At 38.7% G+C, this 26,463-nt stretch overlaps 1 protein-coding gene and 1 pseudogene across 4 annotated transcripts in view; one reads left to right on the forward strand and one right to left on the reverse strand.

The window, feature by feature from the left end:
* Positions 1-26,463, reverse strand: part of MAGI3 (membrane associated guanylate kinase, WW and PDZ domain containing 3) — a 257,635-nt gene that overhangs the window by 196,181 nt on the left and 34,991 nt on the right. The window lies entirely within an intron of this gene.
* LOC111750511 (large ribosomal subunit protein uL16-like) lies at positions 7,598-10,601 on the forward strand (annotated as a pseudogene).

Consider the following 26,463-nt stretch of genomic DNA (forward strand, 5'->3'; position numbering starts at 1 on the left):
CAGAGACAAGAAACAGATAACAAAAGTCCTTGCTTTAAAAAAGCGATTGCCAGTAAGGGGCGAGGGGGTATACTGGAGAAGGACTGTAAACAAACAGCAACACGACATCAGATTTTTCTCTTTATTTATTCAAAAAACAGTCACTATGGCCAATTTAAGGGATGAAAGCTTGGGTATGGCAAGATTGTGTCAGGGAGACCAGTTAATCTATTACATTAGTCTAAGAGATAACAGTCTCAATTTAGGCACTGGGAATAAGGAGAGAAAATATGCCTCTGAGTTTCTGAACTCAGCTGAGTACCCCAAAATATCAGTAGGAAAAAGATTAATTCTATACTCTTAAAGAGTAACTGAGTACATCTACAGTTTAAGAATTTAATGCATTATTCAGTATATGCAAAGGTACTAGAGAGATATTCCTGCCAGCGGCAAATATATTTACATAATAAATAAGTGAATGAAAAATCATTGAGTAATCTTCATTTAAATTCTATCTTCTTTCCTTTCCTACTTTCTGGGGAAAAAAATACACTAAAGAATACAAATTAGTCACAAGATCATGCGAAGGGCAGGGGGAAGAAAGGAGGAAAGCCAGGGCAGAGAAAAATGAAGACATTTAATTAGGTCCGAATGATTAAAAAGCAGTAAATTTAAAAGATAAGATGCACTTGCTCTAATCCCAATTTTTTTATTCTTATTAGACATTAATAGGCAAAGACCAGTTCAGTTCTAAATCTGTTTCGAGAGGAAAGGAAGGAGGAAAAGACTAAAAAGAAATATTAAAATTTAAACAATATTAACACAAAAACTAGGCTAAGCATGGGGTGAAAAGATAAAGAAATAAACGGAGACAAAAATATTTTCTAAGATTATTGTTTTTTTGTTACCTCATTTTAAAATGGCCTTAAAATGTCTGATACAGGAGCAAAGGAGAATGAAGAACACCCAGGATACAAGGTAACTACGAGCCCAAGAGACAGAAAGGGCCACATAAACCAGAGACTCCATCAGCCTGAGACCAGAAGAACTAGATGGTGCCCAGCTACCACCAATGACTGCCCTGACAGGGAACGCAACAGAGAATCGCCGATGGAGCAGGAGAAAAGTGGGATGCAGACCTCAAATTCTACTAAAAAGACCAGACTTAATGGTCTGACTGAGACTGGAGGGACCCTAGAAGACATGGCTGCCGGACTCCCTGTTAGCCCAAAACTAAAACCATTCCCAAAGCCAATTCTTCAGACAAAGATTAGACTGGAGTATAAGACAGAAAATGATACTGGTGAGGAGTGTACTTCTTAGCTCAAGTAGACACATGAGACTATGTGGGCAGCTCCCATCCGGAGGCGAGATGAGAAGGTAGAGAGGGACAGGAGCTAAGTGAGGGACAGGGGAAATACAGGGAGGAGAGGAGGAGTGTGCTGTCACATTACAGGGAGAGCAACTAGGGTCACATAACAATGTGCGCATAAGTTTGTGTATGAGAAACTGACATGAATTGTAAAGTTTCACCTAAAGCACAATAAAAAAAGCAACCTAAAAAAAAATTCTGACGCAATATTAATTTTATTCTTATTTGACATACTCTCGATTAATCTCACATTCTAGTAACTCTACACATGGATAGCCATCTTCATAAAAGCTGAGAAGTGATACTTTTTTCCCTTTTGGTGCTCCTTTAATAAACAAACGTACCATTTTTTGTATGGCTGAAACGCTTCAGGGAATGGAACTGTAGCTACACAACTTATATTAAATGTTTTTTTTTTGGAGGGGGGGAAGTACCTATGCACTTTTCTTCACATATATAATGCAGACAGACATGCACATACATGGTGTTTACTCCTGGAAGTACAGACTGAGTAAGGCATAGTGTCTACTTGATCTAGTCAAAGTAAATAAAACATAATCATTGCATTTCCAAGGAAGTTTTTAGTTCACAAACTCCTGCAGCATAAAATGGAAATGGACCTTTAAATGACTTTGTTTAGATTGCTTTTAAATGTGATTTTCAAAAAATCAGAAGTTTAAGAGTGATCTCGTTTTAACGTAAGTTGTGTAGTTACAACTGCATTCTCCAAAGTGTTTCAACAATACAAAAAGGGGTATGTTTATTAAAGTGAAGGAGCACCAAAACAGAAAGAAGTACCACCTCACATCTCCCGTGAAACACCGACATCACCCAGCTCAGAGGTTAAATAACATCCTTTCCGTTTTTAGTAAATGAAAAAATGAAATCCCTCAAATGCCCTGGCTTTCAATTTTTGGATACTTTAAGCCCCCTTGCTGAGCTACAGATTAATTTAATTTATTAGTCATGTTTAAATAAAAACGCCTGATGAAAATTATTGAGGCTTGCAGAGATATGAGCTATTGTGTAACCTCTTCATCATCCTTATAAAACAAGTTCAACAACTGTTGTTAGGTGCCGTGGAGTCGGTTCCAGCTCATAGCGACCCCAGCTCATTGTGACCCCATCTATGTACAACAGAACAAAACACTGCCCAGGCCTGCGCCAACCTCACAATCACTGCTGTGTCTGAGCCCGTCGTTGCAGCCACTGTCTCATCCATCTTGTTGAGGGTCTTCCTCTTTTTTGCTGACCCAATGAGCCATTACAGAAACCTTCTGTTTTTGTCTCATTAATGTTTTCATGTCTTAATTTGGCCTTCTATAGATTACAAAATACAATACATAAAACAATTATATGAGTTCACTTATACAAGAATATATTTCTTGTGCAACACATTGAAATTGTAAACCAGTTAATGAGAGGGGAGAAGAATGATTTGTTATTCACTCCTTTTATCAAACTATAACTTCCCTAAACGCACTAACAAAAAAAGACATTATTCTACAGAAATTCTAACAATTATTCACCATTCTGAACTGCTCAGAGATGAGTAAATAATTCACCTGACATCAGCTTTCCTAAGATATATAAATGTTTTTCAACAATCATTATTTCCAAACACTAAACTCAATCCTCACAAACTCACTGCAACAAATATAAGACATTTGAAGATTCAGGTTGAGCAATAACCAGATGCTATTAGCACTTACAAAAATCCTACATTTGTAAAACAGCTGTAGTCTCATGCTTTCAATCTAAAATATCAGAACATTATTTGCTACATTTTATAAAATGATCAAGTGGAATGCTAGAAAAGGTTAATATCCCATGCAGTTCTTCTTTGCTCTCCCTTTTCTAGCTTGTGAATATTTATGTTCTAGTATTCCACAATATTTCAAATGTTAGAGATTTAAATAAAGACTTCCCTTTACATGTCAACCATGTTTAACTCCTCTTTGCAACACCAACACCCTGCACAATGACAGATCATAAACACTCAAAAAAACTTCACTAAATGGATGAACAACCGCACCAAGAAGGAACGGATAAAATAAATGCTGTGACTACCTAATAACATGTTAAGGAGAATCACGCTATCAATTCTTTTAAGGTTAAAAGATCACTTCCCTAAATTGCACTTAATTTCATTTCTGCAGGCACCAATTTATAAAATTCACATGCACATTTTCAAAATGTTTCAAGTAGGTTAGCAATTGTGAAATAAGGACACTCCCAAATTTACATATTAATATTTGTTAAGAGTAAAATGAGGAGGAGAGAAAGAAAGCGGGTACCATTGTGATTCATAATGAAAAAAAAAAAGTACTCAGAATTATTATGCTGAAGGTCGTGAATTCATTTAGCCATTTAAAAGTCAGTCAAGAAGAATCACCTTGGGTGAAATTCAATGAAACAGAAAACCAAAGGGGCTATTACCATGAATAAATGCTTATTAATTGCCCACTATGTACTTGGCACTTGACTAAACACTAAAATCTAATTTCCCTTGAGGAAAAAGAATTTAGAAGTTCAATTTAGTATTCTAAAATGTGTAAGACATACTGTCGATGGAGACTGAGTACCAAGAAAAAAAAAGTGAATAACCAAGAAAAGCATGAACTACTAGGGAAATAATACGCGAATTTTAACATAAAGACTCAGTTTGCATTGTGTTCGAAACATGCCTACTGCACAATAACTAAAGATCTAACTATAAAAATCAAGTGATATGGTAAATGGATTAAAGATAAAAATTCACAAGAACAGAACAATAAAAGAGAAGATTCATGGGTTAAAAAAAATGGTTTGGGGCCATAATGAAAAAACACGAAAACACCAGTTTTGCTAAATGGCAGTATTATTAAAAATACTACTTATGTACAGGGAGGTAGTCCTCAACTTACAATGTGTTCAAGTTACCACCAACCCCAATCACGAGTGTTTGTTGTTGTTTTTCTACCTACCTCTTATCATTAGTAACGTGTACTACATACAATGTTGCAGTGCACAATTTGCTGCTGTGATTCTGAGATGTAACGTTTCCAACCCCCAAAGACAAAGAAAGATCGGATTTATAAGACAGTGATAATAAAAGACAATAACGAAAACTTAAAAAAAAAGAGGTGTTCTACTTATATCAAAACCGACTGACAAGGGAGTAGTCACCAGATGAAACTCCACTGCAAGTAGGGGACTACCTGTTGTTTCATGAATACAAGAATCTTCCTTGTCTGTTTTGTTCCTGTCTACCACTCAGCACAGTGCCTGGCACATAGCTGGAATACAATAAATTTTTGTTAAATGGAAACAGAAACAGATGAATAAGACACACACCCTTGTCTTCAAACACCTTACTAAAAACCCAACCAATGCCGTTGAGTCGATCCCGACACACCTTACTAAGCGATGTGAAATTACCAGTCACAATTCAGTATTAATCAGTGCTATAAAAAAAAAAAATTTTTTTTTTTTTTAAATAAAGGAATACATTATACAGGATGGAGAAGCCCAGAGTACAGAAGGGATTGTCAAGAAATACCTACAAGAGGTGAACAGAGACTTGAAGGAGAGTAGAGGAGGCAAATAAAGGAAGAATTTTTTCATCCAATGAGCACTTAGAAAACATGACTGAAGTACAGGGAAATGAGACATCAGAAGAGTATTCAGGGACATGCAAGTAGGGACGTATGGTTGAATTAAAGGGCATATTTTGGTGTAATAAAACATGATAATTTATTGCCGTCACTAGAATGTGAGCTCCACAACAGCAGGGATTTTTTTTTGGTCTGTTTTTCCATTCCTTCCGGAGAATTGCAAAAACAGCCACAATTCCTCTCCTTCCTGGACTCACTCCGCTTGAAGTGTGATTTTACAGCTCCTCCCATTAAGAAGTGGCGTCTTCTCTTTCCACCGTTGAATTTCAGCTGGACTGGGACTTGCTTTTGCCAACAGAAAGCAGCAGAAGCCAACGATGTGCCTGTTCCAAATCTAAGCCTCAAAGGTCCCGCATGCTTCCACTGTCAGACCCTGATGCTGCCATGTGAATAACCCCCCACCCCCGTCCCGTTGAGCCTATTGGATGATGAAGGTCATGTAGCCCAGTCAACTCTCGCTATCCTAGGCTAAGGATTAGCAAGCTTTTCTGTAAAAGACCAGATAGTTAAAATTTTAGCCTTTAGGGCCTTGTGTGATCTCTGTTCTTCTTTGGGTTTGGGTTGTTTTTATTTTATAACTCTCTAAAAATGTAAACACCATTCTGAGTTCAGAGGCCATACACAAACAGAGGCCACAGTCCGCTGTCCTAGATGATGGTCATCTAACCACCAAAAGCAGAAAAGCCTAGCTTACAAGCAGCTGACCATAAATGCATAAATGATCCCAGGCAAGACCAAATAAACCCAGTCTAAATTGTCAACCCACAGAATCATGAGCTAAATAAATGGTGGCAGTTTTTAGCTCCTACATTTTAGGGTGGTGAGGTAATCATCAAAAGCTTGCTGATACACTACTCCATCCCCAATGCCTAGAACAGTACCTGGCATTTAATAGGTACTAACTAAATACTGGAAACCCTGGCGGCCTAGTGGTTAAGTGTTACGGCTGCTAACCATAAGGGTTGGCAGTTCGAATCCACCAGGCTCTCCTTGGAAACTCTGTGGGGCAGTTCTACTCTGTCCTATAGGGTCACTATGAGTCGGAATCAACTTGACTGCACTGGGTTTGGTTTTTTTGGTTTTAACTAAATGCTTATTGAGCAAAGCAATAAATATGAAGAATCACAGGAGCAAGAATGTGATTTTTATGCCAGGGTTTGTAAACTCAAAGGTCTACGAGGCCAGGCAAGTAATTTAACTGAGTGGTCAGTATAGAGAAACAATACAGGGAATCCTCACCAGAAGGCCAGGAAAATACCTAGGAGGCCACCAACAATCCCGGCAAGGACAAAGGTAGTAGGAATGTGAATGGAAAGCAAGGAACAAAGTGAAAGATACGTGAGGTAAAATCAACAGAATTTTAGGCAGAGATTATCAGTCTGGATAAATACTTAAGAACCAACCATATGCTGTCTGCAAGAAATGCACTTTAGATTGAAAGAAACACTCTTTTCAATAAATGGTGTTGGGACAATTGGATATCCACATGCAGAAAGATGAATCTGGATTCCTACCTCACATCACACACAAACATTAACTCAAAAATTGGTCACAGATCTCAACAGCTAAAATTACAAAATCCTTAGAAGAAAATATAGGAGTAAATCTTCAGGATCGTGAGTTAGGTGATGATTTCTTAAATGCAATACCAAAAGGGCAAGAAATAAAAAAAAAAAAATCTTTTGATAAATTGGAGTTAATCAAAATTTAAATTTTTGTGCTGCAAAAGACATCACTGAGAAAAAGACAATGCAGAATAGGCAAATCTACAAAGACAGACTATAGATTCGTGGTTGCCAGGGCAGGGAAGAGGGGATTTGGGAGTCACTGCTAAAGGGTAATGGGTTTCTTTCGGGGTGATGAATGTATTCTAAAATTAGGTAGTGGTGATGGTTGTGCAATCTTGTGACTATATAAAAAAAAAATCACTAAATTGTGCACTTTTAAGGGGTGAATTTAAGGAGTCCTGGTGGTGCAACGGTTAAATGCTTGGGCAGTGTTAAGTGCTTGGCTGCTAACCAAAAGGTTGAAGGTTCAAATCTACCAGCTGCTTCATGGGAGAAAGATGCGGCAGTCTGCTTCCATAGATTACAGCCTTAGAAACCCTATGGGGGCAGCTCCACTCTGTCCTATAAGGTGGCTATGAGTCTGAATTGACTCCACGGCAACCGGTTTAAGGGGTGAATTTTACAGTATGTGAATTATACTTTAATTAAAAAGAGAAGAAGAAAGAAACTGAAAAATCAACTCACGGACTTGGAGAACATATTTGCAACTCGTATGTCCAACGAGACTTACATCCAAAACACACAGAGAACTCTTATAACTCAATAAAAGACAAATAACCTAATTTATATAAAAATGGACAAAAGAAGACATACAAATGGCTAATATGTACAGGAAAAGATATTCAACACCATTAGCCATTAGGAAAATACAAATCAAAATCAAATGAAATAACATTTCTGCTTTTCCTTCACCATACCGCAAAGATCCTGGTGTTGCCATGGGCCGCACCCTGCCCAGTGTTACCAGTATTGTAATAACAAGCCCAGGACTTGTAAGAACAAGCCCTGCTTCTGCCAAGGTGTCCCTGATGCCAAGATCCACATCTTTGACCTGGGTCAGAAGAAGGCAAAAGTGGATGAGTCTCCCCTCTATGGCCACATGGTGTCAGGTGAATATAAGCAGCTCTCCTCAGAAGCCCTGGAGGCTGCCCATATTTGTGCCAACAAGTACATGGTGAACAGCTGTGGCAAAGATGGCTTTCACATCTAAATGTGGCCCCATCCCTTCCATGTCATCCACATCAACAAGATGTTGTCCTGTGCTGGGTCTGACAGGCTCCAGACAGGCATGCAAGGTGCCTTTGCAAACTCCAGGGTACAGTGGCCAGGGTCTGCATTGGCCAAGTCATCATGCCCATCTGCACCAAGCTTCAAAACAAGGAGCATGTGATTGAGGCCCCACGCAAGGCCAAGTTTAAGGCCAGGAGATCCACATCGCCAAGAAGTGGGGCTTTACCAAGTTTAATGCTGATGAACTTGTAGACATGGTGGCTGAAAACACCTCATCCCAGATGGTTGTGGAGTCAAATACATCCCCAATCGTGGCCCCTTGGACAAGTGCTGGGCCCTGCATTCATGAGGGCCTTGGTGGTACTGCCCCACCTGACCTGTGCCCACCAATAAATTGATCTTCTGTTCCCAAAAAAAGAAAGAAAGAATATTTCTCAGCCACTAGAATGGCTATAATGAAGAAGACAGACAATATATACCAAGTGCTGGCAAGACTGTACAGAATACTACACAGCAATACAAAGGAACAAAGAATTGATACATGGTGCAGTATAGACGAGCCTCAAAAATTATATGCTAAAAAAAAAACAGACAAACAAAGAACACATACTATATGATTCCACTTATGCGAAATGTCCAAAAAAGGCAAATACACAGAGATACAAAGTAGATTCGTGGTTGCTTAGGGCTGGGGGTAGGAATAGACACTGATTGTCAGTGGGTATGAGGTTTCTTTTCCGGGTGATGGAAATGTTCTAAAATTAGGTTGTGGTGATGGTCATATAACACTAGGTATACACTAAAATCCAATCAACTGTACACTTAAAATAGGTAGACTTTATGGTATGTAAGTTTTTTAAGTTATACCTCAATAAAGCTGTTTCCAAAAAAAAATGAAGAATAAGCAGGATTTAATGACGTTAGCTGTGGTGAGAGTGTGTGGGACAAATCTAAGAAAATACCTAGATTTTTGGCTTTCACGACTGGGGTAGATGGGGTACCGTTCACTGAAAATGCAAGGTACAAAGGAAGTAGAGTAGTTTTATTGGAGGGAAAATAAATTGTTTTGAACATACTAAATATTACATGTTATAAGGGCATCCAGGCGAAGACATCCAAGAAGCAGTAGGAAAACATTTAAAATTCATTCATTCAATAAATGTATACTGAATGACCAAAATGTATGGGAACCACATTGGGGCCTGGAAATACCATAGTTCACCAGAATGACCCAGTCCCTACTCTCCAGGAGCTAATACTGAGTGGGGAAGAAAATTTAAAAGAAGACTTCTCAAATATATATTATGCAATTTAGAAGCATCAACATGTACCAGTTTAGCCACTGATGGGACTGAATTTATGAAGAAAGAAAGGAGAGAGTTAAGGATTGTGACACAAACTTACATATCTGTACACAGAGGAAATGAAGCCGTGAAAGAGAAAGCCTAACCAGAGAAATAAACTGGAGGACAGAGTTCGAGAGAGAGAGAGTAGTAGTCAATACTACAAAGTACTAACGGCAAGATGAGGAGGGAGAAAAATGCATTTAAATGGATTTGATTTAGCACTTTATTCAGTAAATATATTTTGAACACCTATTATGTGCCAAGTACTTTGGATTTTATTCTGAGTGAAATGCAGCAGCCATTACAGGGCTCTGCAGAAAGGAATTACAAGATCTGATTTAACATTTTAAAAAGGTCACTCCAGGCACTCTGATGAGAAGACTGTACAAGGATAGAAGCTGCAGGACCAGTTAGGAGGTTCCTGCAGTAGCTGGGCTAAAGATGATGGTGATGCAGGGGAGGTAGTAAAAAGAGATCAGATTCTGAATACATTATAATTAGAGTCAATAGGCCTTCCTGATGGATTACATGCGAGGTTTGAGAGAAACAAGTAAGTTGGAAATGATGCTAAGGTTCTTGGCCTAGACAACTGGAATTGAATCAAATGAAATGGGGATGGCTGCAAATGGAGAAGGCGGGGGAAGGGGTGACGGAGATCAAGAGTTCATTTATGGACATAATAAGTTTTAATGTCTATTAGAGATCTGAGTGAAGATATCAAATTTGGATAGATGAGGCTGGAGTTGAGGAGAGAGATGTGGACATAAAGAAACCAATAAAGCTGAAGGAGAGGCAGCACATGTAAAGGAAGAAAACCAAGATGTTCCCGAAACCAAGAAAACATTATCAAGGAGGAAAGGGGCAATTTTGTATCCCCAGGGGACGCTTCGCCATGCCTGGAAACTTTTTTTTTTTTTTTACTGTTACCACTGGGGGGAGGAGGGGCTATTGGAATCTAGTGGGTAGAGGCCAGGGATAATGCTAAGCATCCTACAATGCACAGGACAGCCCCTCCACCCCTCCCCAAGACTGAAATTCAAACCACTTTAGAGAGGGTGTAGCTTCACCCCTTTGGATGGCAGAGGTGTCACTGGCTGGAACTTGCAAGCAAAAAGTCACCTACTAGAGTACTGTCAAAACTCTCTAGGAAGCTGCCCATGAGGATGACTGAGGGATTCTCAGCAAAGCAGCCAGTGGGCGTTGCTGAAACTTGCCAGAGAATAAGCTTCACTGGAGGCTGAGGTCCCCATGCAGGCCAGGCCTAGTGCCAAAGAGCAAGAAGGACGAAAGCATGCCAGAAACAGGAGGAGAAGTCCTTTTCCCTCTGCAGTGTCCCTTCCAGCACCCTCAACTGACAAAGCTTAACATTATGCCAGCTGGCAAAAGAGAGATGTTTACACAGTACAGCTCCAGTGTCACAAGGCAGAGCAATGAAGGGTGGACTTGAAGCTGAAAGGCAATAAATTGATAACTGACACATGCTTCCAGTTCATTTTTCAAAAGCATTTAAAGTGGTCACACCTTTAAAGAAAAATCATCCCCAGGAAAACCACAGACAGAATAAGGAAATACATAGTTGCTAAAAATGGAACACAAATTTTGACTCTTTTTATTGAGTAAATTTCTAATTACGTTAGCTGTTTTTTGTTTTGTTTTGTTTTGGCATAATAAATTAGAGCTCTTCGTTCAGAGTGGAGCTGTTATTCTGAAACATGCATACAAACAAAAAGGTAAAAAAAACAAAAGACTACAAAGGAATATACCAAAATTGTTTTGTCATAGTTCTCTAGGTAGAAGCATTGTAGTTGGGTTGTTCTTTGGTACCATCGAGTCGATTCCAACTCATAGCGACCCTAAAGGACAGAGGAGAACTGCCCCCATAGGGTTTCTAAGAAGCGGCTGGTGGATTTGAACTGCTGACCTTTTGGTTAGCAGCCAAGCTCTTAACCACTACGTCCCCAGGGCTCTGGTAGTAGGATTATAAGTACTTTATTAACATGTTTGTATTTTCCACATATTCTAACATAAGTATGTATTGTTCTAAAGAAAAAGTTTAAAAGTTCTCTAATAACTGATCACTAAAAAAGAAAAAAAAAATTTTTTTTTTTTTTAAGTACTAGTCCATGGGATTAAAGGTATATAGCCTCTTAAGTAATAAAAAAGGACTCTAAATTCCTTTGAAAGAGCATATACATTAGAAGGAAATCATTTCTGCAAAGTAAATCCTGATGTTTTAGGTTATTTCCTAATAGCTGTGGATTTACAGTGAATAAGCCAAGTGTTAATCCTTTCAAATGTTAGGCACTGCGCCAGCAAATTCACAGGGCTGTATTTAATGATTCAGAAGTATAGCCCTAAAAGAAGATAAACAAATGAAAAATCTCCTACTATAAAATATCAAGAATCAACCAGAAAAGGAGATCTGACTATGGTTCCTTCTCTAGTAAAATTTATGGACCCAGGAGCACCTGAAGGTAGAATTCCATCACCTACTCACAGGCGTCCCCATGCAGCCAATTGGTCAGCCCATGCCTTATCTCCTACAGAGTCTTCACTGAAGAAAAAACCACGGATAGCCATTAATAATAAAAACGAGGCTTATCCTAATTAAAAATCAAGGAATGTAAATTAAAGCCTCAAAAATACCATTTTATGGTCACTAGGATCAGAATAAATTTAAAAAGTCTAACAATACCAATTGTCTTAGTCATCTAGTGCTGCTATAACAGAAATATAACAAGTGGATGGCTTTAACAAAGAGAAGTTTATTTCCTCACAATAAAGTAGGCTAAAAGTCCAAATTCAGGGCATCAGCTCCAGGGGAAGGCTTTCTCTCTCTGGCAGCTTTCTCATCAATCTTTCCGCAGACTAGGAGCTTCTCCACACAGGGACACCAGGTCCAAAGGGCCCCCTCTGCTCCCAGTACTGCCTTCTTGATGGGATGAGGTCCCCTTGTCTCTCAGCTCGCTTCGCTATTTTATATCTCAGGAGACTGCCTCAAGACACAATCCAATCTTGTAGGTTGAGTCGTGTCTCACTAACACAACTGCTGCTCATCCTCCCTCATTAACGTCACAGAGGCAGGATTTACAACATACAGAAAAATCACATAATACTGGGAATCAGGGCCCAGCCAAACTGATACACACGTTTTTGGGGGGACAAAATTCAATCCATGACACCAATTGAGGAAGAAGATGTGGAGCAGCAGAAACTCTTATGCCTTATTGATATGGTAGAAATTCTTAATCTTCTCCCAATTTCAGACTTGCCATTTCACTTTACGGTATCTTCTGATAAACAGACGTTATTAATTCTAAGGTAGCTAAACACTGATTTTTTTTTTCCTTTATGATAAATAAAAAAAAATCTTTCCCTATCTGGAGGTCATTAAGATATGCCCCTATATTGTCTTCTAAAAAATTAAGAGTTTTGCCCTTCACATCCAAGTGAAGGCAAAGTATAGCACAGTGATTAAGACCACACACACTGAAACCAAGCTACCTAGGTTCCAATATAGCTTTGTCACTGTTATTCTGGGCAGACTACTTGACTTCTTTGTGCTGCCTCTGTTTACTCATCTAAAACATAGAAATAATTATAGTACCTACCATTAAAAATTATTGTGATGATTTAAGAGGTAATATATGGAAACGCTGGTGGTGTAGTGGTTAAGAGCTATGGCTGCTAACCAAAAGGTCAGCAGTTTGAATCCACTAGGTGCTCCCTGGAAACCGTACGGGGCAGTTCTACTCTGTCCTATAGGGTCACTATGAGTCAAAATCGACTCGACGGTTTTTTGGTTTTATATGTAATGTGCTAGGACAATGCCAAGTATATAATAAGCACTACAAAACCCTTTGTTGTTTTTATTAAGTTTTTAATCTGCCTGAGATTGATTTTTCTGTAGGATGTGAGACAGATATTCCATTTCATTTTTTTCCATACAGATAACCAATTGCTCTGCAATATGAAGTGAACAGTTTTATCTTTTCCTAACTAATGTACAGTGTCACTCTGACATTTATTAAGTTTCCATGAAGGTCTGTTGTTATGCCTGTCTTCTGCTTGATTGGTCTAGTTATCTATCTCTGTGCTGCTACCTTACTGCCAACTTACAAATTACTGACATCAGTCATCACTATAGAGCATAGTAGAGAGTAGACAGTATGTATAGCACAAACCCCCCACTCCAACTTGTTCTTCTTCAACTTTCCAGCATACCTTGTCCTTTGCAAATTTTAAAATAAGTTTTCAATTTTCATTTTTAAAAACAACTGAAACTGAAGCTGCATGAATTTACAAGTAAATTTGTAAGGAACTAGCATACTCAGGTTTTTCAGTCTCCTTATTCATGAACATGGAAACCCTGGTGGCATCGTGGATAAGCGCTACAGCTGCTAACCAGAAAGTTAGCAGTCTGAATCTACCAGGCGCTCCTTGGAAACTGTACGGGGCAGTTCTACTCTGTCCTATAGGGTCGCTATGAGTCGGAATGGCAACAGGTTTTTGGTTATTCATGAACATGGTCTTTCTCTCCATTTACTTGAGATGTTTTATTCCCCTTCAATAAAGTCTTATAATCTCTAATTAGGTCTCATATGCTTTCTGTTGACACTTACATCTAGGTATCTTTTTATGGAATTATAAATTATCTTGTTTTAGTTATTATTTTTGCTTGTTTCTGATTGACTTAAATGCTACTCATTTGTTTACTCATTATCTTGCATCGAGTAATTATACTAAACAAGTAATTTTTCTTTAGACTCCTTACAGTTTTCTACGCAATGTTATCATCTACAAATAGTGACTTTTTGTTTCTTCCGTTTCAGTTCTTATATCTTTTAGTTCTTTGCTTGCCTTATTATGGTGGTTTGAATTTCCAATTGAAAATACATTTTCAATAATTTATAATTTTTGAAAAATTTGTAACTTCTAATATAAACTAGAAGCTGTGATTTATCTCTAATTTTTTATAAAGAATGCTTCTACTATTTCATCATTGAGTATGAGGCCTGCTGTAGGCTTTTGGTGGATACTCTTTCATCAGGTTAAGAAGGTTTCCTTCAATTTGAAGTCTACTAAATTTTTTTTACCATGAGTCGACACCGGTGAATTTTATCAGATGCATTTTCTGTATCAATTGAAACGTTACAGCACCGTTGCATTCCTGGCTACTCATGAAAAAAAATGTATTACCAAGTTAGATTTATCTTTTTTATACACCATTGCTTAATTTGCTAATTTGAAGGGGAAATTCTGAATCTACATTCATAAGTGAGATGGACCAGTAATTTTCCTCTCTCATACTACCTGTATTTGGTTTTGGTATTCAGGATATACTTATCTCACAGAATAAGGTTCCAGTCTGTTCTGGTCTGATTTAGTTCAGTTTTGTTCTGTTTTTCTTTTCTTGAAGAGTTTGTATAAGGCTGAAATTATCATCCCTTGAATGTCTGAAATACTATCTGAGCCTTTTGTTTCCTTTGTAGGAAGATCTCAAATTGTTGATTTAATTTCTTTATTCAGAAGATTTATTTATTTATTTTATGCTTCAGTCAATTTTAAAAAGCTACATTTTCCCAGGAATTTGTCCATTTCATCTAAATTTTCAAATTTTGAAGCATAACAATGTACCCAGAATTCACTTTTCTCTTTAATATCTATAGCACCGTTAGTACAGACCATTTCATTCCTAATATTGTTTTACTAGTACCTTCTCTTTCTTTCTTTCCTTGATCAATTTTGTCAGAGGTTTATCAATTTTAAAAATCTTTTTTAAAAACAATTTTGGATGTGCTGGTGTCTATTTAATTAATTTCTGCTCCTCTCTTTATTGTTTTCCTCTTTCTGCTTTGCTTTGGTTTATTCTAATTTTCCTTTTTTTAACTTGTTTTGTTGTACGCTTAGTACGTTAATTCTCAGTCTTTCTTCTTTTCTAATATATTCCTTTAAGGCTATAAATTTTCTTCTGAGCCCTGCATTAGCCCTAATTCTACAAGTTTGATTTATTGTAGTTTCATTAATATTCAGCACAAACTATTTTAAACTTCTATCATTTCTTCTTTGATCAATATGTTAAGATTTCTTTTCCCCTATAGGGCTGTATGTTGGGATGTAGGGGGCAGAGGGGAGAGCAATTGATTTCTACCTTCACTGCACTTCAATCAGAAAATGTAGTTTGTATGATATGGGAATTTTTTTTTAGACTTTTTTATGGCCTAACGCAAGGATCAGCAAACTACAACCCACGAGCCAAATGTGGCCCACCAACTGCTTTTGTAAATAAAATTGTATTGGAACACAACCACAGCCACTTTTTACATACAGCCTATGGCTGCTTTCACAGGATAACAGCAGAGTTGAATAGGAGTGACAGAAACCATCTGGCCCACAAACCAAAACCAGTTGCCATCAAGTCAATTCTAACTCATGGCGACCCCATGTGTGTCAGAGCAGAAATGTGCTCCATGGGGTTTTCAGTGGCTGATTTTTCCAAAGTGGATCACCAGGCCCTTCTTTAGAGGTGCCTCTAGGTGGACTTGAGCTTCCAACCTTTCAGTTCGCAGCTAAGCATACTGTTTGCATCACTCAGGGACTTCATGGCCCAAAAAGCCAAAACTATTTACTCTCTGGACTTTACAGAAAGTTTGCCAAATCCTGGCCTAAAGCATGGACAATTTTCACAAATGTTCGACATGTGCTTGAACCAAAAAAGTGTACTTACAGTGGCTGGGAACAAGATTCTCTCTCTCTCTCTCTCTAAATATACATTCATCAGATCACATGTGTTAGTAATGTTTACCTTTTATATCTTTCCTTATTTTTGTCTGTTGAATCTAAGAATTACTGAGAGAGGTACATTAAAATCTCCCACTATGATGATGGATTTCTCTGTTTTTCTTGTAGTTCAGTCAACTTTTTTCTTTATAAGTGTACAACCAAGCTATTAGGTTCATACAGATTTAGAGTTATTACAGCTTCCTAATGAAATCAACATTTTTAATCAAGGAAATTTTACATGTTTTACAATTGAAAGATTCAACAGCCATATTGTCAGAAAAAGAAATCCAATAAATTTTTTTTTTTGACTGCTCAACCTAATGCCATAAACCATACTGATTTTTTAAACATTTTCTAGCTTAGAAGAACCATGTAGAAGTTCCTTTAGGACAGTCTATTCCAATAGGAAAATTCCTTAAGAGTAAAAATTGAGTAAGCCAGTTCATTTGGATGATGGGGAAATCAAAGATATTTAAATGTGGCTATGTTTGTATTAGAACAATTAAGCAGATAACTGGTCAAGTGTGAATATAATTTGGGAAGCTTTTTAAAAAATGAGATGATTCACTTTAATAGTGTTCTGTTCAACTCAAGGCAATTCACTGTCTAGTCATATATCATGCATCATAAGTTACACCAAATTATACTGCAATTCTATTGTAATTACGTCCCCAAATACTTCTTTTCATATTTTCAAGAAATATCACAAAGTCAAAATGCCATATACTACTTTGTGTAGTATTATTCAACCATTTAGCCAAAAAGTCCGAGTTTACAGGAATAGGGGACCTACCTTGCAAACTACAGTGGCTCCACATCTGATCAGAGTTCTGTTAAGAATATTGCCTCCATTAATTTTTCAAACATTTCAATACCTACCATGTGCCATGCCATGAGCTAAGTACTAGAAATAGTATCAAAACCAAACCAAACTGGTTGCCATCAAGTTAATTCCAACTCACGGTGACCCAGAAACCCTGGTGGCATAGTGGTTAAGTGCTACGGCTACCAACCAAAAGGTCGGCAGTTCGAATCCACCAGGCGCTCCTTGGAAACTCTACAGGGCAATCCTACTCTGTCCTATAGGGTCGCTATGAGTCGGAATCGACTCGACGGCAGCAGCAGCTGCTACGCTGTTACAGCGTAGAACTGCTCCAGAAACTTTTCTTGGCTCTGATCTTTATGGAAACAGATCGCCAGGTCTTTCTCCCATGGCACCACTGAGTGGGTTTGAACTGTCAACCTTTAGGTCAGTCGTCGAGCACAAACTGCACTACTCAGAGACCTTAGAAATAGTAAAGAGAAGTATATAATTTTCAAAACTAGCAGTTACGCCAATCTCTTTTTTGCTCCTAACACCTTTCCAGACTCAGCTCTTTTATAAGAGATTGGACATGTATTTACTCACTTTTTTTTTCTTACTACTGTATTATATTTTTTAAATCCTGTCTATTCCGTGTCATGCATTTGTAGCTTGCAAAATTGATATGCAGAATGATAGAAAAGTCTATGCCACCCTGTATTATGTTTTATAATTTTACAGAGGCGCAGATCATGAATGGCAGGAACTATGAGTTTGGTGTTTCAGAGCCAGTTGTTTAGCTAGGAAAAGACACCAAGCCAACTAAGTAGCCAAACTCCATACCTTAACATGGCTTTGTTTTTCCTGTTGTCATGTATACAGCTAACATTGTGAACAGAGGTAAACTGTGAAGGAAAAATGCAGAAGAAGTTGAGGAGGTAATTCTAAAATTTATAGGGAAATGTAAAGGATCAAAAATAGCCAAGGTATTTTAACAAATGGTGCTGGCATAATTGGATATCTACCTGCAAAAAAATGAAACAAGGCCCATACCTCACACCATGCACAAAAATGAACTCAAAATGGATCAAAGACCTAAACATAAAATCTAAAACAATAGAGATCATTGAAGAAAAAATAGGGACAACGTTAGGAGCCTTAATACATGGCATAAACAGTATACAAAACACCACTAACAATGCAGAAGAAAAACTAGATCACTGGGAGCTCCTAAAAATCAAACACCTATGCTCTTTTTTTTGGGTATGCTCACCCAAAGACTTCACCAAAAGAGTAAAAAGATTACCTAGAGACTGGGAAAAAGTTTTTAGCTATGGTATTTCCGATCAGCACCTGATCTCTAAAATCTACACGATACTGCAAAAACTCAACTACAAAAAGACAACCCAATTAAAAAATGGGCAAAAGGTATGAACATACACTTCACTAAAGAAGACATTCAGGTAGCTAACAGATACATGATGAAATGCTCACAATCATTAGCCATTAGAGAAATGCAAATCAGAATTACAATGAGATTCCATCTCACTCCAATAAGGCTGGCATTAATCCAAAAATCACAAAATAATAAATGTTGGAGAGGTTGTGGCAAGACTGGAACACTTATACGCTGCTGGTGGCAACATAAAATGTACAACCACCTTGGAAATCGATTTGGCGCTTCCTTAAAAAACTAGAAATAGAACTATCATATGATCCTGCAATCCTACTCCTTGGAATATATCCTAGGGAAATAAGAGCCTTTACATGAACAGATATATGTATACCCATGTTCACTGCAGCACTGTTTACCATAGCAAAAAGATGGAAGCAACCAAGGTGCCCATCAACAGATGAATGGATAAATAAATTATGGTATATTCACACAATGGAATGCCACCCATCGATAAAGAACAGTGATGAATCTGCGAAACATTTCATAACGTGGAGGAATCTGGAAGGCATTATGCTGACTGAAATTAGTTAGTTGCAAAAGGACAAATATTGTATAAGACCACTATTATAAGAACTTGAGAAATAGTTTAACCAAAGAAGAAAATATTCTTTGGTGATTACAAGAAGGGGGAGGGAGGGAGAGGGGTATTCGCTAATTAGATAGTAGATAAGAACTACTTTAGGTGAAGGAAAAGACAGCACACAATACAGGAGAGGTCAGTGCAACAGGACTAAACCAAAAGCAAAAAAGTTTCTTGAATAAACTGAATGCTTTGAAGGCCAGCGTAGCAGGGGCAGGGTTTGGGGACAATGGTTTCAGGGGACACCTAAGTCAATTGGCATAATAAAATCTGTTAAGAAAACATTCTGCATCCCACTTTGGAGAGCGGCATCTGGGGTCTTAAATGCTAGCAAGCGGCCATCTAAGGTGCATCAATCGGTTTCAACCCACCTGAATCAAAGGAGAATGAAGAACACCAAGGACACAAGGTAATTATGAGCCCAAGAGAAAGAAAGGGCCACATAAACCAGAGACTACATCAGCCTGAGACCAGAAGAACTAGGTGGTGCCCAGCTACAATCGATGACTTCTCTAACAGGGAACACAACAGAGAGCCCCTGAGGGAGCAGGAGAGCAGTGGGATGCAGACCCCAAATTCTCGTAAAAAGACCAGGCTTAATGGTCTGACTGAGACTAGAAGGACCCCGGTGGTCATGGCCCCCAGAACTTTTGTTAGCCCAAGGCAGAGACCATTTCCAAAGCTAACTCTTCAGACTGGGATTGGACTGGACAATGGGATAGAAAAAGATGCTGGTGAAGAATGAGCTTCTTGGATCAAGTAGACACTTGAGACTATGTTGCCATTTCCTATCTGGAGGGGAGATGAGAGGGCAGAGGGGGTCAGAAGCTGGCAGAATGGACACAAAAAGAGAGAGTGGAGGGAAGAAAAGCGGGCTGTCTCATTTAGGGGGAGAGCAATTAGGAGAATATAGCAAGGTGTACATAAATTTTTGTATGAGAGGCTGACTTGATTTGTAAACCTTCACTTAAAGCACAATAAAAATTTAAAAAGCCAAGGTAATAGCCAAGAATAAAGTTGGAGGACTTATACTACCAGACATCAAGACTTATTATAAGGCTACAGTAATTAAGACAGTGTGCCTGGGTGGCATAAAGGGTTAAGCACTTGACCACTAGCCAAAGGGCTGGCAGTTCAAATCCACCCAGAGGTACCTCAGAAGACAGGCCTGGTGATGTGCTTCTAAAAGATCACAGCCTTGAAAACCCTATGGTACCCTGCACACAGGGAGTCGCCATGAGTTGGAATCAACTCAGCAGCAAGCTGTTAGCCTCATGTGACTTAGTGAGCACCTGAAATGTGCTAGTACAACTCAGAAACTGTATTTTTAATTCTATTTAATTCTAATTTAAGCACTGATCATTGATTCGGTTATTGGAGAACTTTTAAGTATGTCTGGAACAATCTAGGTATGTGACTCTACTTTTTAAACTGTAAATTTTATGAAATTTAAGTACAGATCAAGTATTCCTGATAAAATTTTACATTTTAATGGAGATGTGCTATATATGTAAAATATACACCTGATTTTGAAGACTTAGTATAAAATCTTTTTTATATTCTTTATATAAAATGGAAACCCTGGTGGCGTAGTGGTTAAGTGCTACGGCTGCTAACCAAAAGGTTGGCAGTTCAAATCCGCCAGGCGCTCCTTGGAAACTCTACGGGGCAGTTCTACCCTGTCCTATAGGGTCGCTATGACTCGGAATCGACTCTACGGCACTGGGTTTGGTTTGGTTTTTTTTGGTTATATAAAATATCTCATTAATAGTGTTACATTGACTACATGTTCAGATAATAATTTTTATATAATGGGTTAAGTCAAATATATTATTAAAATTAATTTTATCTGTTTCTTTTTTCCTTTTTTAATGTGGTTTCTAGAAAATTTAAAATGACACATATGGCTCATAATTTTAGCTTGCAGTATATTTCTACGGGAAACCCTGGTAGCATAATGGCTAAGAGTCTGGCTGCCAACCAAAAGGTTGGCAGTTCAAATCCACCAGGTGCTCCCTGGAAACCCTGTGGGGCAGTTCTATTCTGTCCTATAGGGTTGCTATGAGTCGAAATCGACTCGATGGCAGTGGGTTTGGTTGTTTTTTTTTTTAAATATTTCTATGAACAGCATAGAAACAAACTCATACATTTACACCTGATTTAAAACAAAGGTGACACTGCAGGTGTGGTGGGTAAACAGTGGTCTTTTTAATGATTAGGCCTGAGTGAACTGAAAATGGGGAAAAAAATGAATTTTGATCCCCCACATATACATAAAAATCAACTCCAGATGAATCGTATGTCTAAATGTGAAAATCAAAACATTAAAGCTATTAGAAGAAAACAAACATCTTCACTACCAGGGGCAAGGCAAAGATTTCTAAACAGGCTACAAAAGGTATTAATCATTAAAAAATTGATAAATTGGACTACATTAAAATTAAGAACTTCTGTTCATCAAAAGACGCCATTAAGAGAGTGAAATGGCAAGCCACAGAGTATGAAAAGAGCATTGGAGTGGGGGAAGCACATGAAAGAGGGAGTATGGGGAGACCCACCCACAAAAAGAACACGTGCATTATATATACCGTAATGCCTCAATATTTGATCACACTTTTCCTGTTAATAGGCTCCGCTTCAGCAAAAGTTCAAGTAACTGTAGTTTACTCATTCAAGAAACAAAAATTTTAGTGGGACAATTTTGATTCATTTTAGAAACACTTATGCATTTCCCTGGTTGTTAAAGTGAAGATACCGTACATAATTCAACCTGAACATGATTATATAGGGTCACTGTTCAAGTCTGTATAATAAGTATGGATGTCCTCCAACAAAAGGCATCCTTGGGAAATATTACCCTCAAATTAAAGCTAATAAACATTTAAAAAACATAACAGATGTTCTGTCCTGACGAGACAGCTTAGACTTATTTCTCCCTGCTTTTCCCATTAAGTACAACTATAAAGCCTAGAAATACTGCAAGAGGCAATCAAAGGAGAACTCTGAAAGGTGGTACAAGGACATCAAACTGGTTTGTGATACTAGGACTGCAGGAACACAAGGGCAGGCATATGATGTACCCCCTACCCAACAGAAGAAGGTGACCCAGTCCTGAAGTGTCCTTACCCTCAATATAGCAACATAAGACAGTCTAGGTAGGTTTATTCCTCTCCCAGATTGAACAAGTTGAGTCCCTCAACCCATACAAGGTGAGCCTGCCACCAATAAGAGGGTACGACTGGGGGCCCCACTACCAAAAAGCAACCGGGGGGAGCCATTTCCTTCACCACCAGACTGAGACTCCCAAACCCTACTGAGAGATACCAGGGTGACTCAGCAGCACCAACAAGAGGGACTTTACCACAACAAGCAGACCAGTCCAGGAAGCCTCTCTGACGTCGGAGCCTAAGACCCCTCTCCTCCATCAAGAGACACCAGGTCACTGTTGCGTTGATTCTGACTCATAGAGACCCTAAAGGACTGGGTAGATTTGCCCCATAGGGTTCCCAAGAGGCAGCTGGTGGATTCGAACTGCTCACCTTTTGGTTAGCAGCTGAGCTCTTAACCACTGTGTTCCCAGGGCCCATAGCAGCTGAGCTCTTAACCACTGTGTTCCCAGGGCCCATAGTGCTGGTAGGAAAGTAAAATGGCACAGCCACTCTGGAAAACAGTTTGGTAGTTTCTTATAAAATTAAATATGCAATTACCATATGACCCAGAAACTGTACTCTTGGGCATCTGTCCCAAAGAAATGAAAACTTATGTTCACACAAAAACCTGTACATGAATGTTCACATCAGATTTATTCATAACAGCCAAAAACTGAAATCAGTCCAGATGTCCTTCAAAAGGTGAATGGTTAAATGAACTATGGTACATACATACCATGGAACTCTGCTCAGGCATGAAAAGGAATGAACTATTGACAGATGCAGCAACATGGATTAACCTCTAGGAAATTACGCTGAGTAGAAAAAAAAGTCAATCCCAAAAGGTTACATTCTGCATAATTCCATTTATTTAACATTTTTTAAATGACAAGATTTTAGGAATGGGGAACAAGATTTAGCTGCCAGGGGTAGGAAGAGGGAGGGGAGGAAAGGAGGCGAGTGTGGTTATAAAAGGGCAACACAAGGGATCCTTTCGGTGATGGAACTGTTCTGTATCTTGTCTGCGGTGGTGGATACACAGACCGACCTACACATATAAAAGTGAACAGAACTAAATAAATACAAACACATACAAATGGGTACAAGTAAAACTGGGGCAATCTCATAAGATTGGTGGCTTGAATTAACGTCAATATCCCGGTTGCGGATGTTACACTATAGCTTGTTAAGTTCTTAACCATTGTGGAAAACTGAAGAAAGGATACATGCATCTCTCTCTAAATTGTGTCTTAAAACTACAGGTGAAACTGTAATTATCTCAATAAAACTTTCAGTAAAAAAAAAATTATTATTTAAGCTCACTCCTTCACGGGCAGCAAAAAGAGTGACTTGAGCAGTGCACTTTTTATCTACAGCAGTAAAATCGGTTCACACTAATGCTGGGAGGGAGAATTCCAGAGGCAACACAAATTCTAAGGAAGCACCCAGTCCAGCAACCAACTCACCAAACCCTGTATCAGACAATCAGAAAGCAAAGCCAAATTCAAACACATATACATTCTAAAAAAAAAAAAAATTGTGGTGGTTATAGGCTGTTTTGGATTGAATTGTTTCCCCCAAAAATGTATGTCAACTTGGCTAGGCCACGATTCCAGTATTGACTGTGATCTGATGTGATTTTCTTATGTGTAGTAAATCCTACCTCTATGATGTTAATGAGGCAGGATTAGAGGCAGTTAGGTTAATGAGACAGGGCTCAATCTACAAGATGAGGTTGTATCTTGAGTCATCTCTCCTTTGAGATATAGAAGAAAGAAGTAAGCAGAGAGACAAGAAAGCAGAGCTGGGAGCAGAGCACATCCTTCGGGTTCTGGGTCCTGAGCTAAGAAGCTCCTAGACCAGGGGAAGACTGATGACAAGGACCTTCCCCCAGAACCAACAGAGGAGAAAAGCCTTTCCCTGGAGCTGGTACCCTCAACTCAGACTTCCAGCCTTCTAGGCTGTGAGAGAACAAATTCCTCTTTGTTAAAGCCATTCACTTGTGGTATTTCTGGTATAGCAGCACTAGATAACTAAGACACAAGTAACAGAGTACAACATAACAAGAGAACAAGGCAGGAGCAGACCAGAGACACATCTCAACGCAAATGCAGAATTACAGACCCATATCTGGTTTATTATATTCAGATACTGTTCACATCTGAGATTCTGCCTAAAATAATGAGATAGCTCTCTGAGCTTTACTTAAGTACACAAATAGTTACCATAACCCCATACCCACTGCCATCAAGTCAATTCTGACTCATAGAGACCCTATAGGACAGAGTAGAACTGCCCCATCGGGTTTCCAAGGAGTACCTGATGGATTCGAACTGCCGACCTTTTGGTTAATTGGCATCCATTAGTTATAATACATAGTAATACAGTTCCCTATCTGTTTCAAGTTGGTTGTTTCTTACATAGGCTGCAGATAAAACAAAAAGTCAAGTTTGTTTAGAATTACATGTATATTAAAAATAAGGCCCAAGTGCGTGGTACAAGTTTGGCACATAATCAATATTTCTTAAAGGATAGCAAGGAGGGAGAGGATAATTCCTGAATGAATTAATGAAAGTTCGTGGTCCCTCACCCTATTAAAAAAACATATTCACAGAAATTTCGTATACAGTTTCAGATAGTTCTTGAAGGCCCTAAAGCCCTGATTTTATGAAACCTTGGTTTAAATTCTCTATCTCAAGGGACCTACTCTAGCTAATTTACCTCTTTAAAGCATGGGGTTAGATGGGGCAATTTCCCAAAGCCCTTTCCAATGCTGTTATGTAATAATTTACACCTGGTCACGCTCTCTGGTGGAATTACCTCTGTCTCACTGTGGCACAGAATTTTTTCTAACTCAAAATTCCATTTCTCTAACAGAATTTTTAAGCATATTTACCACCTCAAACAGGTATGAAATACAAGGAGGAAGCTAGAGAAGCCATGGAATATTTTGGGGGTATCATTAGGAAAGCCATAAAATCGTTAAGTAGAAAACACGAGGCACAGTAGCCTCAGGAATAAAAAGTAATTCCATGATGCCGCACTGTGCCACACTGGTTAGAAAGTATGCTCAATTCAGCTCTACTTCAGCACAAATACTTCTCAAGGAAAATGCAGTTATTCCGCTCAAAAAAAAAAAAATTTAAAAACTTATTAAAAATGTACCAAGGAAATGAATTTGCTACGTTATGAGATGTCTAAAAGTACGCAACCCTTTTCAGGTCTCCCAATACAATCCTCACTGACTACAGGCATGCGGTGCCCAGACCTTTCCCATGGATTCCCTAAGCTGCAGGACAGCTTTCTGGGCGTGCCTGAGGGTAGACCGCTGGTGGGAACTAGATCTCTGGAGTGAAATCATAAAATATTCAACATAGAGGAACTGACTCTACCTCACTACATTCTTCACCTGAAGTCTTCACCTCGGCCTACTGAATTCCAAAGAAATTTATCTTCTGTTTGGAAAACTGTAGGACTGAATATTCAAACTCCTTCCCGCACAACTTTTTAGGAATGCCATTCATTCTGTAAAAGGCAAAAAAAAAAAAAAGCCTGATTTTTTTTTTATTTGAATGAAAGCATTTTGAGTCATTAAAATATGTGAAAACATATTTAATCCACAAGGACCTTACCAAACAGAACTGAATCACTGTCTCATCAGTGGGTTCCCAAACCTACAGCCCTTGTTTTCAGTTTCTCTTTTAGGCCTACGTTTGCTGCAGTGTGAGAAGACAATAAAGCAGACAACAACTGATGAGGTCAAAGCTGCATCCTTTAAGGAAGGGGACAGGATTTGCCCCCAAATGCTCTTTAACACTGGCCTGTGCCTAGAGAATCACTCATCTCAGGGCTGGCGAGGGTGTAAGGCTCATCTGGATCCCCAATGTTTAGATCCCATCCACAATTCCATGAACAGGCTTTTCATCCTCTGTTCTACACTGCCAGTGTCTTAGACGTGTTGCTACTGTCTTGAGACTGCCCAATCCATCCATCCTAACAGCTATGACTGTTAGAAAGTTCTCCCTTACACTGAGTACAAATCTGTTTCTCTGTAACTTCTGCCCACGGGTTCTAATTCTGTCCCTTGGGACCACAAAGAAAAAGCCTAATACTTCTTCCACATTACAGCCCTTCAAATATTTGAAAATAGTTATCAAGTCTCTCATGATCATTGCGGTGGACAAAATAATGCACTCTCTCCCTCCAAAGATGGTCACATCCTCATCACCAAAACCTGTGAATATGTTACTGTGCGTGGCAAAAGGGGCCTTGCAGGTGTGATTGTCAAGGACCTTGAGACAGGAAGATTATTCTGGATTATTCTGGTAGGCCCAATGTAATCGCAAAGGTCCTTATAAGAAAGAACCAGCCAATAAACACACGAAAAGATGCTGGTGGTCATTAGCCATTAAAAACCAAAACCATTGCCATCAAGTCAATTCTGACCCATAGCGACCCTACAAGACAGAGTGGAACTGTCGCATAGGGTTTCCAAGGAGCGGGTGGTGGATTCAAACTGCTGACCTTTTGGTTAACAGCTGT

Source organism: Loxodonta africana, chromosome 3 (assembly GCF_030014295.1).
Source record: "Loxodonta africana isolate mLoxAfr1 chromosome 3, mLoxAfr1.hap2, whole genome shotgun sequence".
NCBI classification, from domain to species: Eukaryota; Metazoa; Chordata; class Mammalia; order Proboscidea; family Elephantidae; genus Loxodonta; species Loxodonta africana.